Source organism: Gorilla gorilla, chromosome 15, assembly GCF_029281585.2.
Source record: "Gorilla gorilla gorilla isolate KB3781 chromosome 15, NHGRI_mGorGor1-v2.1_pri, whole genome shotgun sequence".
NCBI classification, from domain to species: domain Eukaryota; kingdom Metazoa; phylum Chordata; class Mammalia; order Primates; family Hominidae; genus Gorilla; species Gorilla gorilla.
Genome location: NC_073239.2, coordinates 115,671,455 through 115,687,960, shown reverse-complemented (window position 1 = coordinate 115,687,960; position 16,506 = coordinate 115,671,455). Strand labels below are relative to the sequence as shown.

Sequence of the window (16,506 nt, the reverse complement as noted above, 5' to 3'; positions counted from 1 at the left end):
ATACAGCAGGTTTGGAAGCAGGTGGCAAAGCAGGAGACAGTGATAGGCTCATGGCATTGGCTTGGCTGAAAGCTCCCCCACTCTGAGAATAAAGGCAGATCTGATGGTGAGAAAAGGATGGTTAATCTGAGGTATTAGGTCACGCTGGACACAATCCGATGGACAGCTTTCTAGGTAATTGTGACCTCTCTGGAGGTCAAGGTCCTCATTTATAAGTTGGTATAAATAACCTCCATTTTTCTCCTACTCCTCAAAAAAAAGTTTTGTAGTGAGACATGAGGGAGAATAACCATCAAAGCCTTAAAGAGATTACCTGGATCCAAAGCAGTATTACTTATGACCTCTACAACCCAAAGAGCAAGAAGGAAGCTGGCTGCATGCACACATGCCCTTAATGCTCTGCTCGGCAGCTCCGGTGTCTGGCACCCACACCAGGACAGTCAGTACATCCCTGGCTTCTGTGGCCAGATGACCTTTGGGAGAAAAGCCTCTTTCTGCTTCCCCATCTCTTTCCCTTGAGTCACTATGGTGGGAACAACTCCTCTCCTATGCCAAAAAATGTTTGTTAACTTTTTAATTGGACAGTGCATATCCCATTTTCACTGCTTAACTAACTTACCTTTTTAAGAAATAAAATAAAAATCTTAGGAGTGAAGTCAAAGGGGATGAATTCAATTGCTCAAGCACTTTTTTCCCCCTTAATATATACCCACTTGCTTTGCTAGGCCTCGTCTTATGCTTCCCATCTGTGTACAAGTATTCATCCTAGCACTGGCTCTGTGGAGACCTAATTCCCTTTGCCGTGTCTAGGAAAGGCAATTATATTCTGTAAACATTCCATTTGCTATCAGTGCCTGGAGTATGTTTTGGTTAACCCTGAATCCTTCAAAGCACCTTAATTTGAAGTAATTCAGTGGACAAGAGGATTATATTGGGGTCCACTCTTTGGGGGTTCGTGCTGATAGCTGTCCGAGCTTGCCTTCCATGTGTCTGCCCGAGGCAGGCTGGTGTGCCAAGGCTAGTCCAGAACCAATTCAAACGCAAGAGCAGAAGCCAGAACTTTCTTATCTGCACAATGGCTTTGTCGTCAGAAATGCACCCTGACCTCTGATTCCAACATGTTGCCTCAAAATACAATGGGTGGTTTTGGGCATCAGGGAAGGATTTCTGGAGTCAGTGTTGGCTTACTTTATTACTTGTGGGATGGACAGAGTTTGGACAGGCAATGGGTAAGGAGAAGAGCCTTAATGCAGAAATCCCTAGTGTAAACATGATTAGTAATCAACAATCAGCTGTGTTAGGAAACAAATGGTGTAACTAGATTTGGCATTGTATGGTCCCCCACCAGAGCAATCTCTTAGGGCAATCCAGCCTGTTTCTAGCCAGAACGCACTGGTGATTGTCAAAACAGCACCTGGACCCTGGCAGGAGTGCTTATTTTATTTATTTATTTTTTTTGAGACGGAGTCTCACTCTGTCGCCCAGGCTGGAGTGCAGTGGCGCCATCTCGGCTCACCGCAAGCTCCGCCTCCCGGGTTCATGCCATTCTCCTGCCTCAGCCTCGTGAGTAGCTGGGACTACAGTTGTCTGCCACCACACCTGGCTAATTTTTTGTATTTTTAGTAGAGATAGCGTTTCACCGTGTTAGCCAGGATGGTCTCGATCTCCTGATTTCATGATCCGCCCGCCTTGGCCTCCCAAAGTGCTGGGATTACAGGCGTGAGCCACTGTACCCGGCCAGGAGTGCTTATTAGCAACTGGTGGAGGTAGCTGGTCTGCAGAGGGCCCTGGGAGGACAGCAAGGGGAGAAGCCTGATCACATAGACAGGCATTAGATTGAGAATTACCATACCTGGGCTCTGATATTGCTTTACCACCAACACAAGGCACATGATCTTAGTTGAACACTTGGTCTCAGTTCCTCTCCTGGATCTCCTAGATGGAAGTGGTTTTCCCTAATTTGGGGATCCCACACTTGAGGACGGAGACCCTTAATCACTTGGCAGCAGAGTCTGGCTGCAAACTGTGAGGGCAGCAGTGTTGCCCCATTGGCCTCTGTCTCAACCTCCTTGGCTGGCCCACTTCCCTTGGCCTCAGCTACCCTAGGACACAATGCCTGAACACGTGGATTGAATGAAACTGACTGCAATCCAGTGGAGGACTTGCCTGCCTCTCAGTAAATGCAGACATTCTGACCTGACTCTTCCTGAGTCTAGGAAAAGTTGGGAAGCTGGTTTGTATCACCATGGTGAGGGGGTTGTGGAGTAGCCAAGTGCTGACTCTGACATCTCAGAGGTGACATCTCAGCCCTGCCTCTGTGCTTTCTCTGACACCATCATTAGCCCCACCTTCGCTCTCCTGAATCACACAGCAGATCTGATACACCCCGCAGAATACAAAGACATGGACTGTCATGCAAATGACTTGAAATCATCATCTTGACCTGATTTCTCCCTCTAGAACACTGTGGAAATACAAATCCGCCAGCACCCTTCCCCATATGTGATGCAAACAATGTTTTTTTTGTTGTTGTTTTTTTGTTTTGTTTTCCATCTGGAAATTATTCCCTCTGATTGAGAGGTTCGAGTCCCTTCTGCTTGTAATAATATTATTATTTATAATTTATGTTCTTAATTTTTATAAATAGTGCTCAGTCACCATGGCAACAGAATCTTCACAAATCATTAAATTAAATAATGAGTAGTCATGATGCTTTGCACTTATGTTCATTTTCTTATTAAAAAATAGATCTCCAAGTTTTTTAAAAGTCCTAATTAATTGAGCCCTTCAACCAGTATTTTCTGAAGGTGGGAATCGGATAAATGCCTTTTACCTTTCTGCTGCTTCTCTCTTGAAGTCAGGAGATTACAGAGTTGGAGGGACCTCAAAGGTCATCTGGCAAAATATTTCTCAGAATGGGGGCCCCAAATTCCTACTTAGGGTCACCAGGGTTCTTGTTAACAGAAAAGCCGCCTCCCAAGCCTACTCCAGATCCACTGAAATAACATCCCTAGGAGCTGGAACCCAAGAGTATGGACATTTAACCAGCTTACCTGGGGAGTCTTAGGCATGATAAACTCTCACGCTCATGCTACATTACCAATACATGGTCTGCTTTGGGATGAAATACCTCTGGTGCAGGGTTTCTCAATTTCAGCACTATAGAAATTTGGGGCCTGACAATCCTTTCTTGTGGGCTGTCCTGTGTACTCTAGGCTTTGGAGCAGCATTTTTGGCATCCACCCACTGGAAGCCATTAGCAGCCCCCCATCCAACAGTGTTTCAATTCAAGAAGGCTCCAGACATTGGCAACAATCCCCTGGTTGTGGGGGTACGAGGATGTCAAAATTGCCCCAGTTGAGAACTTCTGCCCTAGATTTAGAGAACTCATTCTAGGCTGGGGAAACATGGCCTTCTCATTTCATTTTATTGTTTTATTACTTTATTTTTTGACAGCTCCATGAGGAATTTCTCCTGCATGTTGAACTAAAACCTGACTCACTAAGTTCTGTGTATGAATCCTCTTGGCAGGATAGAGTAACTGGTAGGTTGCATTCACTCTGTCTGACCTAGCACAGCCTTTTCAATCAGAAGCCTGTGATCTTAGGCCCTTTGAGCAGCTTATTAGGCTGAAATTTGGTCCTTCTTTCAACTGTCCTTCCTAAGACTTGAGTTTGAATTCTCTCTCTAATGGTTTTGATAACACCTCTCTAAAGCAGAAACTTTTTTTTCAGTATCCATATTGAAGATCAGTGCCCAGGTATAGACACACATTCTTGAATGTCATTTGTTCTGCCCTTGTTATTTGCAAAGTCTACCTATGCCTGGTGCTGGGAAGACGAAGATGAACCTACCAGAGGGGACATAAACTCAAAGTCAATGTATTTCTATAAGCAGGACGTAGTCTAATGGTGGATGCAAGAAGAGAAGCCAAAATAATTCTATGGCAATCCATGGAGGTGGTGATATAAAGTAGCCTTTTAGCAGAAAGGAAAGCTGAAGGAAGCATTCACGCTGCCTGCGGGAGTAGTTGTTGGGGCCTGCGAAGGAGAAGAGACTGTGTTTAGCTCACTCTGGAAGACAGAGCAGTCGGCAGGCTCAGGGATAGCCTGAGCAGGGCCCCAGGATGTGCCAATGTGGGCCATATTTCAGGAAGATCAAATGTAAGGTGTGGTGAGAGCCCAGAAGGCCCAGATGCCATGTGAACACACACCTGAGGCAGAGAGGGCCTGGGCTCCTGGGAAGCAGCTTGTCCATGAACTTCAAAGACCTGATGAAACCAGAGGGAAAACCAGCCTCCCGGCCATGTCAAGACACATCCAATGCTTTTCCGAAGCAGATCCTCAAACATTCATAGGTATACTCCAAAGCGGGGATGGCAAATGCCAGCCTTGGGGAAACCTGCTGCCAGTCTCCTTCAGCTCCAGACCAATGCCCGCCTTGCCTCTCTGGTTTTTAGAGAGGCTGTTTGTCAAAAAAGAAAGACTCTGCTCCCTGGAATTGTTGGGGAGACTTGGTTTAGAACAGCCATGCCAAAAACTAGTTCCCAGACCTGGCATGCATTGCTTCTCTGAGATTTATTTATTTATTTATTTATTTATTTATTTTACCTGAGCAGTGAAAAAAAATAAGACCCACTGTTATGGGTTGAATTGTGTCCCCTCAAAATTCGTATGTTGAAGCCTTAAGCCCCAGGACCTCAAAAATGGAACCTTATTCAAAAATGGGCTCCTTGCAGATGTTCTTAGTTAAGACAAAGTCACACTGCTGTAGGGCGGGCCCTAATCTAATATGACTTGCATCCTAATCAAAAGGGGGAAATTAGACACGGAGACATGCACATAAAGAGAACGCCATGTGAAGAGGAAGGCAGAGATCAAGCGATGCTTCTACAAGTCAAGAAACGACAGAGATGACTGACAACCAGCAGAAGTCAGGAAGAAGACGGAAAACACCTTCTCACTCACAGCCTCAGGAGAAGCCACCCTACCAACACCATGACCTCAGACTTCCAGCCTCCAGAACCGTCTTAGAATTAATTTCTGCTGTCGAAGACATCTTGTTTCTTTCGTTAGGCATCTGTGTTATTTTGTTCCACACAGTCCTAGAAAACTAACATAGCCACCTTATTGCATTGTGTGAAAATAAGATGGAATACTATGAAAGCCGGAAGGTGAATTGCTTGGCACTTAGTGCAGGTACTGCCATGAGAGACCAAGTTACCAGTAGAAGAAAGAAGTTGGTTTTGGAAGGGAGCATGTGAGAGCCACTAGAGCCCAGTGGGAAGGATGCGACGAAGGAGCACAGAGAGCAAAGCATGTGGAACCAGAGCAGGAGGCTGACCCAAAGGCTGCAGAGGAGCCCTGACAAAAACCTAGTTCATGCAGGGAGTTGAGCCTATGCCTGTGTTTTAATGAAGTGAGCAATGGACCTGCGGTCAAAACAAGAACAGCTCTCATCCTTAAGCACCTACTAGGTTCCAGACGCCACTTGCGGTGTTTGACAGATGCTGTCTCTCAACCTGGGAAGAGTCTTTCAAGGTAAATGGAATTTCTCCCGTTTGCCAGGGGTTTGCTAAAGTTCCCAGGGATGCCAGTCAGCCCAGTCCTCCCGGGCAGCAAGGGGCCCCGTGATATCCATGCACAGCATCTGGGTCTAGACAGACGACTGGCTAGTGGCATCCTGACTGTTGGTTAAAATAAAAGTGGAGGGACTTGAATTCAAACCTAGGACCTTCTAGTCCAGGGCTCACCCTTTTTTGTTTTCCTCTTTACTGCCCAATTTAACAGACAGCTTATCTAGCAGGACGGCGAGGCCCGTGAGCCAGCCGCAGACTGTCTAGACCCTCAGCTGCCCCATCTGTAAATTAGAAGTAATAAAATGCATTCCAAAGTCTCTTTACTTAGGACTAAATGAGCTATTTTAAGTGAACGGGCTTTGCAAACTGTAAATTGCCACATAAACATGAGGAAATGAAATGACAACTGAAACTGTCCACCAGCACTTTGCCTGCACCCAGGTGCTCTTGTTTTGAACACAGCCTTCCGCAGCTAATGCGTAATTTACTCCCAGAAAATCCACACTGTGTCCCTGAGCAGCTTCACCCAGAGCCAGACACTCAATTAATAAGTCCCCATTACCCTGCAAAATACCCCAAACAGACAAAAAGCCATTTTCTAGTAACTCAACAACAGCATTTTCGACTTAAAACACAACGCCAGCCTGATTAACTAATTAGACAACAAAATAAATAATTATCCAGTGTATCAGCAAGAGGAAGAGAGGCGCATTAAAAGGTTACTCAGATGCATAGCCTCCTCTGGAAAGGGATCGAGACAGCTTCACCAGGAACCAGAGAGTTTTATTTGTGGGTTTCAGTCAGAGACCTCTCCCAGGCTGCTGTGTAATTACGCCTGTCTCCTGTTAATGGGTAATGGCAGAGCCTGGGCATGCAGACTTTCTTGGTGATGAGCAGTCCTGTCTCTCTCCCTCTGCATTTTCCCTGCGTTTCAACGCAAGCCTGTTTCCAAATTCCTCTCCCGAACAAACTTATCAGAGCTGTAACATCTACAAGTTGAAGAAGATGGTGCTATTTATCAAGTGAGCCCCCCCCCCCCACACACTCAGACGATAGATTTTGGTCCCTTCCTTTGTAATCCTCAAGCAAATTGCTTTTATGTCATTGCAACTCTGAGTTCTCAGGCAGGCGATCAGGGGGAAAGGCCCCACATTTACTAATAGGAACAGAATCTATACAAGGTATCCAAGTTCATTTATTTATTTTTTTGAAAGAGATGAAATTACTTTATTGGTTCAAATAAACTGAAAAAATAGAAAGACATACAAATTACTCAGTTGTAATTTTAAGGACAACCACAAAATAAACTTGAATTTAAGCGTAAACTTATGCTTACTGATTACTATTTGAATTAAACAGTGAGAACTACAATTTAAGTGTTTTAGTTTTACAGATTGAATTTGCAGGTATGCTGTCTTGTTCATGTTGAAATAAATTTATTTTTTAGGAATTATTATTTTACTGGATTATGTCAAAAATAGGGCTGTATTCTTGAGAAAGGACATGTTTCTTCTTGGGCTGGTGACAAAATCATGTATATACCAAACCCCAGTGACACACAATTTAGCTATGTAACAAACTTGCACAAGTACCACCTCCTGAACCTAAAAAAGAAGTTGGAGGAGAAAAAGAAATAAATAAAAATATTATTCTGAAAAAAAGAATTAAATAAATGATGCATGTAAAGCTTTTAGCATAGCACTCAATACCTATTGAGCCTCCAACAAATAGTACTTTGAAAAAGAAGACTTTTCTTTTAAACAATAGCTTCTTATGCATACTAAAGCCATATAATGGGAGCTTGAGCCTCTTCCCACTCCGTGGATGTTCATGACCACAGCCCACTTTGCATATGAGGCAGTGCACTATCCTTAACTACAAAGGAACAAACAAGGTGTCTCCAGTCAGGCTTGGTGAGAATTGATCCTGATCCCCCTCTTCTTTCAGGGGTCACAGCAGCTCAGACAATTCTATAGTGTGAAAGGAGGGATGACTATCATGGCATGAAAAAACATCACTATGGAAGCTTATTTTTCTGGTTATCTTTTCTTTGACCTCATTTAGAGTCTTCAATGCGTGGAACTAGCCAGAGTTGAGCACATCCTAATTGGTTTTCTTTGCCTCCCTGAAAAGTCCTGTGTACCTTCTCATCACTCATTTATTAATTTGAAAAAAGTAGGGTGATGAGAAGCATGCATCAAGCCATGTGGCAGGTGATACAACACACACTGCCTGCTGGTTCCTCCCAACACCCCTTGATGGGCATGCTCTGGGAAGAGATGGTATATTGTGCCCAATGGATGATGCCCCCATCTTTAGGGGAATGGATTTCATGATGGTTATCAAATGAAATCCAAATTTAAAAAATGTCCCAAATGAAGGAACTGATATTACCTTCCAAAGATTAAGATTCCAAATCTCAAAATGTCGCTAGCATTTGGTTGGAAAGATGATTCTGGACATGGGGCTTATGTATATAATGATACCATCACACTTGCAAAGAAGAGAAATGCAGTGAGTTGAGCCTATGCCTGTGATTTAATGAAGCAATGGATCTGGGGTCAAAACAAGAATAGCTCTCATCCTTAAGCATCTACTAGGTTCCAGATGCCATGTTTGCTGCTTGTCAACATCTGTCAAGCATCAAGTGAACAAGTGAAACAATTCATTTTTCATAAAAGGACTTTATACTTCTCATTCGTATCTTGAAGAAGGAATTCCTTTTTCCTCATTCTCTTTTCTCTGCAGACACTTTGCATGCACTAAGAATCTAACAGTAAACAACTCCATTCATTTCCTTGTGAAACTTACATTTTTGTAAGGGAGGCAGACATTATCCCAGTTATGCAATCAGTTATTTAATTAAAGGGGCGATTGATGCCACAAAGAATAAGTCCAAGAACTTCAATAGTAGCTAACAAAGACATCCTGAGTTAGTGTGGTAGTGAAGGAAGTGGCCTTTGAACTGAAATCTGAGAAAGTCAAGAGAGAGGTAGGTAGGAATCAGCTTCTGCAGAGAGTGGAGGCTGAGATTTTTACCTTCAGACCAGTAGGGAACCATGGACATATTGTATATAGAGCAGAGTCCTGATCAGACTTTCATGGTCATGATGGCTGCTGTATGGTGAATGTGTTGGAAGTGGTCAAGATTAGATGTACAGAGACAAGATAGACAACTTGGACATGCCAGGCAAAAGGTAACAGGAGCCAGGGCTGCTGAGTGGTCCTAGAGAGAAGCTGCTAGGTATCAGAGATGTGCAGGGAGAAATCCACAGGGTTTGGAAAGTGATTAGATTGGGTGGGAAATGAAGGACAGAGAATTGTTTAAATCAGGGTCCTAAGGTTCAGCTTCTACCATTAGATGAACAGCAATGCAAAGTCACAGAGATAGTTGGTGGAGAACCTCATACAACTGATCAAAGGGCCTCATTCTGTGAACTACAAGACAATTCAAGGGACGCATCCTCTGCCCCCCAAGTGAGGATATATCACACAGAAATGGGGGATGCCTCATGCCCATCAAGGGCAGGGCTGATGCAAGTCACCCGTTCTGGGGCAGAAAACTAAAAGCTAAGAACAGTGAGGAGCCTTAAGCCTGGAGACCCAAGTGCACAGAGGCCGTTTGGGCTGCAGGGGACTTGTGGAGCCCAGGCAGGTGCAGTGGGAAGCTGGTTAAAAGTAGCACAGCTGTGTGCAGAGACAGGCAGTATGGCAGGACCTGAGGATGGGCCCTGAAGAAAGACAAAGCTGGGTTTGAATCCTGGATCTGCCACTCACCAGGTGAATGGATTTGGGCAGGCATCTCAACCTGTCTGAGCTTCCCATCTGTATTAGTCCATTCTCATGCTGCTAATAAAGACATACCCAAGACTGGATAATTTATGAAGAAAAGAGGTTTAATTGCCTCACAGTTCAGCAAGGCTGGGGAGACCTCAATCACGGCAGAAGGCAAGGAGAAGCAAAGTCATGTCTTACATGGCAGCAGGCAAGACAGAGTGCACAGGGGAACTCTCCTTTATAAAACCATCAGGCCTTGTGAGACTAATTCATATCATGAGACCAGCACAGGAAAGACCTGTCCCACCTCCGTGATTCTATTACCTCCCACTGGGTCTCTCCCACAACACGTGGAGATTATGGGAGCTACAATTCAAGATGAGATTTGAGTGGGGACACAGCCAAATCATATTACCATTTGTGGAAGGAAGGTAACCTTAGCATTAACCTTAAAGTGAAGACTGGATGAGATGATGGGGAGAAGAACCAAACACAACAACTCACAGGTGACGGGTGTTCAATGAACCTGCTACTGTTGTTATCATTACCATCATAAGTGGAGCAAACATAAAACCTAATACCAAAGCAAAGCAAAAGTCAGGGCGGCCCCTGCAGAGGAGTGCAGGCTTTAGGGTACCAGCAGAAAGGAGGCAGGTAGTAGAGACTGAACTCCAGTGTTCCTCTTTTGCTTTCATAAAGCTTCAGGTTTCTGAACAAACCACAAGCACTCAATCTGAATAATTATAGAAAGTCAAGGACCAACCTCTCACTCTGCAAAGCAGCAACTGCTAGTAATGAACCATGATTCCGCAGCCAATCATAGTCTGACCTTGGCCACAGCCAGAGCCAGTAGGCTCTGTAAGGTCTGGCTTGCAGATGTGTTTTGTTTGGCCTTCACACTGTTTTTTTTTTTTTTTGTAATTAGTAATAAACATTTAACATTTAGATTTGCCACATTAAAATGAGAATTTTCTGCTTCTACTGAGAGACCAGAAGATCTGACAAAGCTTGAGTTCACATGTCAACAGGGTTGGAGACCCCTGGACCTAAAAGGTGGCTGTCTCTGAAAAGAGACACCTGTTCTCCAAGTCCCCAAAGTCCTAGGGTGACTCTTAATGGTTTCTGTATTTTCTTATACAAACCCTACCTCTCTGACCTTCCTGAGTCCTGTAGCCTTGAGAATTTTTGAAACCTTTATCTAAAGCAATGGTTATCAACTATGTTCCAGGTAGAAACACTATTTTTCTTTAAAGTGGATAAAGCATCATTAACATGGACCATTGACAGTATTTTCCAAGTCTTCACAGCCATGCACAAGGACACATGTGTGCTCATGCTAAGCAAAGCTTATTGATGAGTTTTCTGAACGTTTTCGCCAATAATGTTCTTTAAAGTCTTAAGCTTGTCTATACTAGAATCTGCTGTCAGCAGCAGATTGGGCTCACATTTACATCTTTGGGTTTTTTTTTTTTACATCGAAGGCATCTATCTTTCAAAGTTCTTCTCCAGGTGTTTTGCCACCTGAATGCTTCTGAGATGCACTTGGCCAAAAGTTCTGGTTCAAAAGAATCAAAAAGTCTTCTAGGCCCCAAGGGAAATGTCTTTTGACAATTCCTCTTCTCCGTTCTCCCTTGATGAGCTCGGGAGGAGGTAAAGAGACACATAGGAAAAATCTGCCTGTTCTATTAAAACAAAACAAAATAAAACAAGGCTGAAAAATAGTAGACAGGGAAGGTATTTTGCCTCAGCAGCAAAATCAACTACTTGTGGAATTTCATTTACCAGAGGATACGGTGTTTTCTTAAATATTCTATAGTGATTAGCTGGCAAAATCTCAAACATTTTTTAACACAAGATGTCTTTGGTCAATAAATACCAGAACTGAAATGTCCTGGGGGTGGAGATTTATGATCTAAGCACAAGAAACACACCCATAAATCAGGCAGAGAAAGCTCTCAGGTAGCCAAGCAGGCATTATGCAGATCTCAGAAGAGGCCCAGGAAGGAAGCCCTGGGGTCCTGGCAGGGCTGAGCTCATATCAACCTGTGGGAGAAAGGGACGGGCTTTCGAAGGCTCCATTTCTTCATCCGCAAAGGAATGAACACTTTGGCTTTGCACTGTTGAGTTTCTCTTTTTCTAATCATTGGAAATTTTTCCTTTTCTATTGTTCACAAACATTTGCAAAGACAGACATGTTGTGAAGGACCTGGGGAACCAGGTTGAAATCGTGGCTGGAACACTCGGCTATGTGAGCTTGGGCAAGTCTCTTAAACGCTCTCGCATTTTGCATCCTTCTCTGAAAAGTGAGGATAATAATACCCGCCATACAGGAGGACTGTGAGGATTAAATCAGATAATGTTGTGAAATGCTTAGCACAGTGGCTTGCAAAGTTTCACTTACAGATAACATTTATTAAAGTGCCTGGCACCATGTAGGTCGTCTATAAATTACCCTTAGCCCTTTCCAATGTGCAAAGTTAAGGCAAAATGTAGATGATGCTCTATAATAAATAGTAGCTTCATCCAGATGCAAACTTGACTAAAGCTTTTTGTGGTTTATCTTGATATGGAGTCCAGTTCTGATAATTGGGCTTCTCTTGGGTCCCAAGATCCAGTCTCGCCTTGAATTTGGTTTGTTTACTCTCTGTTCCCTCCCAGGCTTATTCTCCATCTCTGGCTTTTTCAACTCTAAGTCTATGCTCTCTTCTCCTCTCTTCCCTGGCCTCCTCTCCCCTCCTTTCCTCTTCCCTCTCCTCCCCTTCTTTTCCCTTCCCCTCCCTTCCTCTCTACAGTTTAGTCAAAACATTCCCTCATTATCTCAAGTGCTTCCATGGTTTAGGTTACTGTCTATGTATCCTGATGACTCCAAGGGACCTGTAGCTCCCCCCAGCCCTCTCTTCTGGGACAGACAGGTAACTCAGGTACCCCTGTCCAGACACCTCTTCCACCTGACATTTCCACTAGGGTATGTCACAGGGGTCGCAAATGCAACATTACCCACACATATCTCTGGATTCTTCTTTACCATTCTCACAGTCATGTTCAGCCTCTCCCATGTGCTGGGCCTTTTGTAGGATTTGGAGGAGGCAGCAGTGAGAGGTCCTGGTCTGGACTTGGTGGTGCTCACACCTGGTCCACCCCTGTACTCCTCATCTGGGTAAATGTCCCCAGTGACATAACTGCGGCACAGGTTAAATAGCTGAGAGGCCATGTTGACACCTTCCTCTCTGGCATACAGACTTCTCCCACATCCCGTGGACTTTACTTCCTAGATACCCTTCATGTCTGTTTATTCTGTCCGTTTCTACTGCCCATCCTATTTAAAACCACTCTCTTCTCTCACCTGGGTGACTGTGGCAGGCAGCCTTTCAGTGGAACGCCGCGTTTCCCCAGCCACATCCCACAAAGTATGGAGAATAACTAAATACACAAGCCTGGTCATGTAATCCCCCTGCTCAAATCTCCTGCGGCTTCCCACGGACTTTGGCATAGAATCCAATGTCTTAACCAGCTTCCAAGCTGCCTCCCCGTTCAGACCCCTGCCTCCATCCCTGGTATGTCTCCAGTTTCTCTTCCTGCCCTTTCCACACTAGACTTTATATATATTTTTTCTTTTCTTTGGAGATGGAGTCTTGCTCTGTCACCCAGGCTGGAGTGCAGTGGCGCGATCTCAGCTCACTGCAACCTCCACCTCTTAGGTTCAAGCAGTTTTCCCTGCGTCAGGCTCCTGAGTACCTGGGATTACAGGTGCCCAACACCACACCTGGCTAATTTTTGTATTTTTAGTAGAGACGTGGTTTCGCCATTTTGGCCCAGCAGGTCTTGAACTCCTGACCTCAGGTGATCCGCCCACCTCGGCCTCCCAAAGCACTGGGATTACCACCGCACTCAGTCGACTTTATGTTCCTTCAGGTTCTCTAATATGCTGTGATCCCCTTTGCTTCCAAACCTGCGCTGGACCAGACTCTCCACTGCCTGGAAGACTCTCCCCTGACTGTTCCCAGTTCCTGGCTCAGGAGTCAGCTGAAATGAGACCTTCTCATAAGATGTTTCTGCGACTTCCTACCCTTGATACATCCCTTTGTTCTACACTTCCACACCATCCCCCACTCTTTCTTAGGAGCTCTTTAGGCACTTGCAATTGTTTAACGAGTTCTAGGATGCGATGGAGTCCTGAGACAATGTCTCTTCAAGTGCGCTCCAAATCACTTGGGCAGTAAGCCTTAGAAAAACGCAAAGTTGGGGAATTCCTGGGAGGTGGGGTCTGGAATTTTATATTTCTAACAAGTTCCACAAGCGAATCTAAGCACAGCAAACTCAAAGTGCCGTTGCTGTAAGTGCTTGGCCCACAGGACAGGGGATGATTTCTTCTCTGGACTCAGGGATGCTGCGGGAAGGAAAGCCTGCACCCGGCACAAGCCCTCAGAACGTCCTGGGAAGCTTCTCCCTCCTCAGGTTCTCTGCTATTACTGCATGGTTCGGACATCCAGCTGTCTTAAGATCACTCGACAAGCACATATGTCACAAAACGTGAAGAGTGTTCTGGAAGTGTCAGCACGAGCGTCCTTCTTCTTTCCTATCCTGGGGGGTCTGCCACTTAGATTCCTCTGCTTGGACATTCTTCTGACACATGCATAAGCCTCACGGACAATAAAACCCCCCATCCAAAGTTATGGGTCTGGAGGAGGCAAATGGAAAAGGGCAGTCCTTCCATCTATGAAATCTGACTTCCTTTCAAGAATAGTTACATCTGTGACATCTGTTCTGCTGTTCCTTTGAACAGCTGCTTAAATCTTGGTGTAGCACAAAATGCAGAGATGGTTGAAGCAGACATTATTTGGTGATTACATGACCCTGGAGAAGTTTCTTCATTTCTCTGGCATTCTGATTTCTCTTCTGTACAGAAACAGGTATTCCACTTATGTGGAGGGGGATTGAAACGTGCAATGGTGCTGGACACAGGGAAGCCTCTTGTGGATATTCACCGCCCTCCCCGCCTCCCTCTCTGCCAAGTGCAGATTGCCTCTAGCATCTGTAGGGGCCAGCTCCTCTCTGACAGTGACCTCACTTCTGCCCCCAGGTACATGCTACAGTCATCTTTGAACCAGGCAGAAGCACTCCTTGCTATGGTAAATTGCTCTATCAAATGCTTATCTCATTTTATCCTCTCATGAAGATCAAAAGGACTCATAGCTTCATTTTCCATAGAGGAAATCTAGAAACCTAGAATTGTTCATTTTTTTCCTATGATCAATTAATGATTTATCAGGATTCAGGTCGTGGCTCTACTCCTTGCTAGCTGTGTGATACGGGACAAGAACCCCAATGACATCCTTGCAAACGTCAATCATGTACCTGGTGCCAGGTGCTGGTTGGAGTGTTTGGCTGACTCTTCCCCTTTCCCTCACTTTGCAATGATGGTCTTGATTTTACAGGGGCAGAAAAGGAGGCTGGGTGGAGTAAGCCTGTTGTCTGAGGCTCCACTCCTGGGAAAAGGCTGTGGGACAGCAGAGTTGGCAAGTCTCTGTCACTCTCTACCACAGTGGTTGCCTTTCTAAGCCATAGTTAGGCCCATGTGGGAATATAGTGAAATTTTAATAAGCAAGGCAATGTATGGGAAATACCACAGCACCTGGCCTTGGTGAGTGTCGGGCATGCTGCTTGTTATGTCTTAGGCTCTGCAGGTGCTGAGAACTTGGGCGTTTCCCTTCACCAAGGTGGCCCACTGATGGGCGTGTGATCATCGGCTTTGTTCCCTGCTTATGTGGCCTGGCAGCTCCTCTCGTGGCCTCCAGCCTTGCCCCAGGCTCTTTCTGATGCATCCAGTCGTACTGGAAGCAATTGATTCCCGTGGCTCCCACGGCTGGTCATGGGCCTTCAGTGTTTGCCTCTACACCCTGGTTAAGAAAGACATGGAGGGGGTGCTCTGTGAGGAGCTAGTGTTGGGCTGGGCCCCCAGCCTGTTGCAGGCACTGTGGAGGGACCGGCTCCTCCAGGGGCCCCTCACCTGCTGCACCTCCCCACCAGCCCCTAACTCGTGCAGGCTCCTTGCAGAATGGGCTCTCGATCTTTCTTCTCCATCTCAGCCTGGGCCCTCCCTGCTCCTCACGTGGGGTAATTTGACAGCCTTCTGAATGGCTGCCTACATCCAGGCTCTAGAGCAGGGGTCCGCACATGACAGCCTGTGGTCAAATCCAGCCCTTAGTCTGTTTTCATAGCCCTTGAGCTAAGAATGTTTCTACATTTCTAAAGAGTTGTTAAAAACCAACCTCATGACAAAAATAAGGAAGAATATGCAACAATGACCAACTGCAAAGCCCTTTACAGATACTGTTTGCAGATGCCTGCTCTAGATGTTTCTTCATATTGACCTTCTCGCCCAGCCTCAAGGTCTCACCCTGATTCCACCCAAGTTCTCACATCCTGTCTCTACCCTGCTTAAAAATCTTTAAGCCACCCTGTGTGCAAAAAAGGCACACTGAAGGTAGTCTAAGAAGATCTGGATTCAATTCCCAACTCTGATACTTATTAGCTGTATGACCCTCTTGAACTTCAGTCTCTCCCTCTGTGCAATAGAGTTAACAGGGCAAACCCAGGAGGTTATTTGGGGACCTAATGACTTTGAGGTATGAAAATGCACTCTGAGATACACAGAGCTATTCAAAATATGAAATTTCATCATAACTGTTTTGTCCATGGGCAGTGTCCACACCCCAGAGCCTGCTTGAGAGTCTGTCCCCAGCTGAGACCCGGTTTGCTTTCCAAACCTCATCCCTTGTGACTTTCCACATGACATTCCAACCCACATGCCGCATGGCTTTGCTCTCCCCCTGCCTTGGTTGAAATGCTCTTCCCAGTATCGTCTTGCATTTGAGCCCTACCTGGTCTTCAGATTTCACACCCAGCTCAGTGGCAGATGCCTCTGATGTGTGGATCCTGGAATCAGCATGGGGACAGTTAGGGACATGGAGACGGGAGAAGTCTTCAGCACTCAAAGTGCTTGTTCTGCAGCCCTAGAAGGCATTAACCATTTCAATCTGTGCGCTGGTCTTAAATCTTCTCCTCCCTGTCTTTTCTTTCTCTTGCTTTTCTTTCCAACGCTCCAACATGAAACAGTGCCTGCTGTGTAGTAAAAATATTTTGGCTGCCTC

General features: G+C 45.3%; 1 pseudogene; it reads right to left on the bottom strand.

Moving 5' to 3' along the window:
• Window positions 1-14,099: 14,099 nt before the first annotated feature.
• LOC134757202 (testis-specific protein LINC02914-like) lies at window positions 14,100-15,177 on the bottom strand (annotated as a pseudogene).
• Window positions 15,178-16,506: the final 1,329 nt, after the last annotated feature.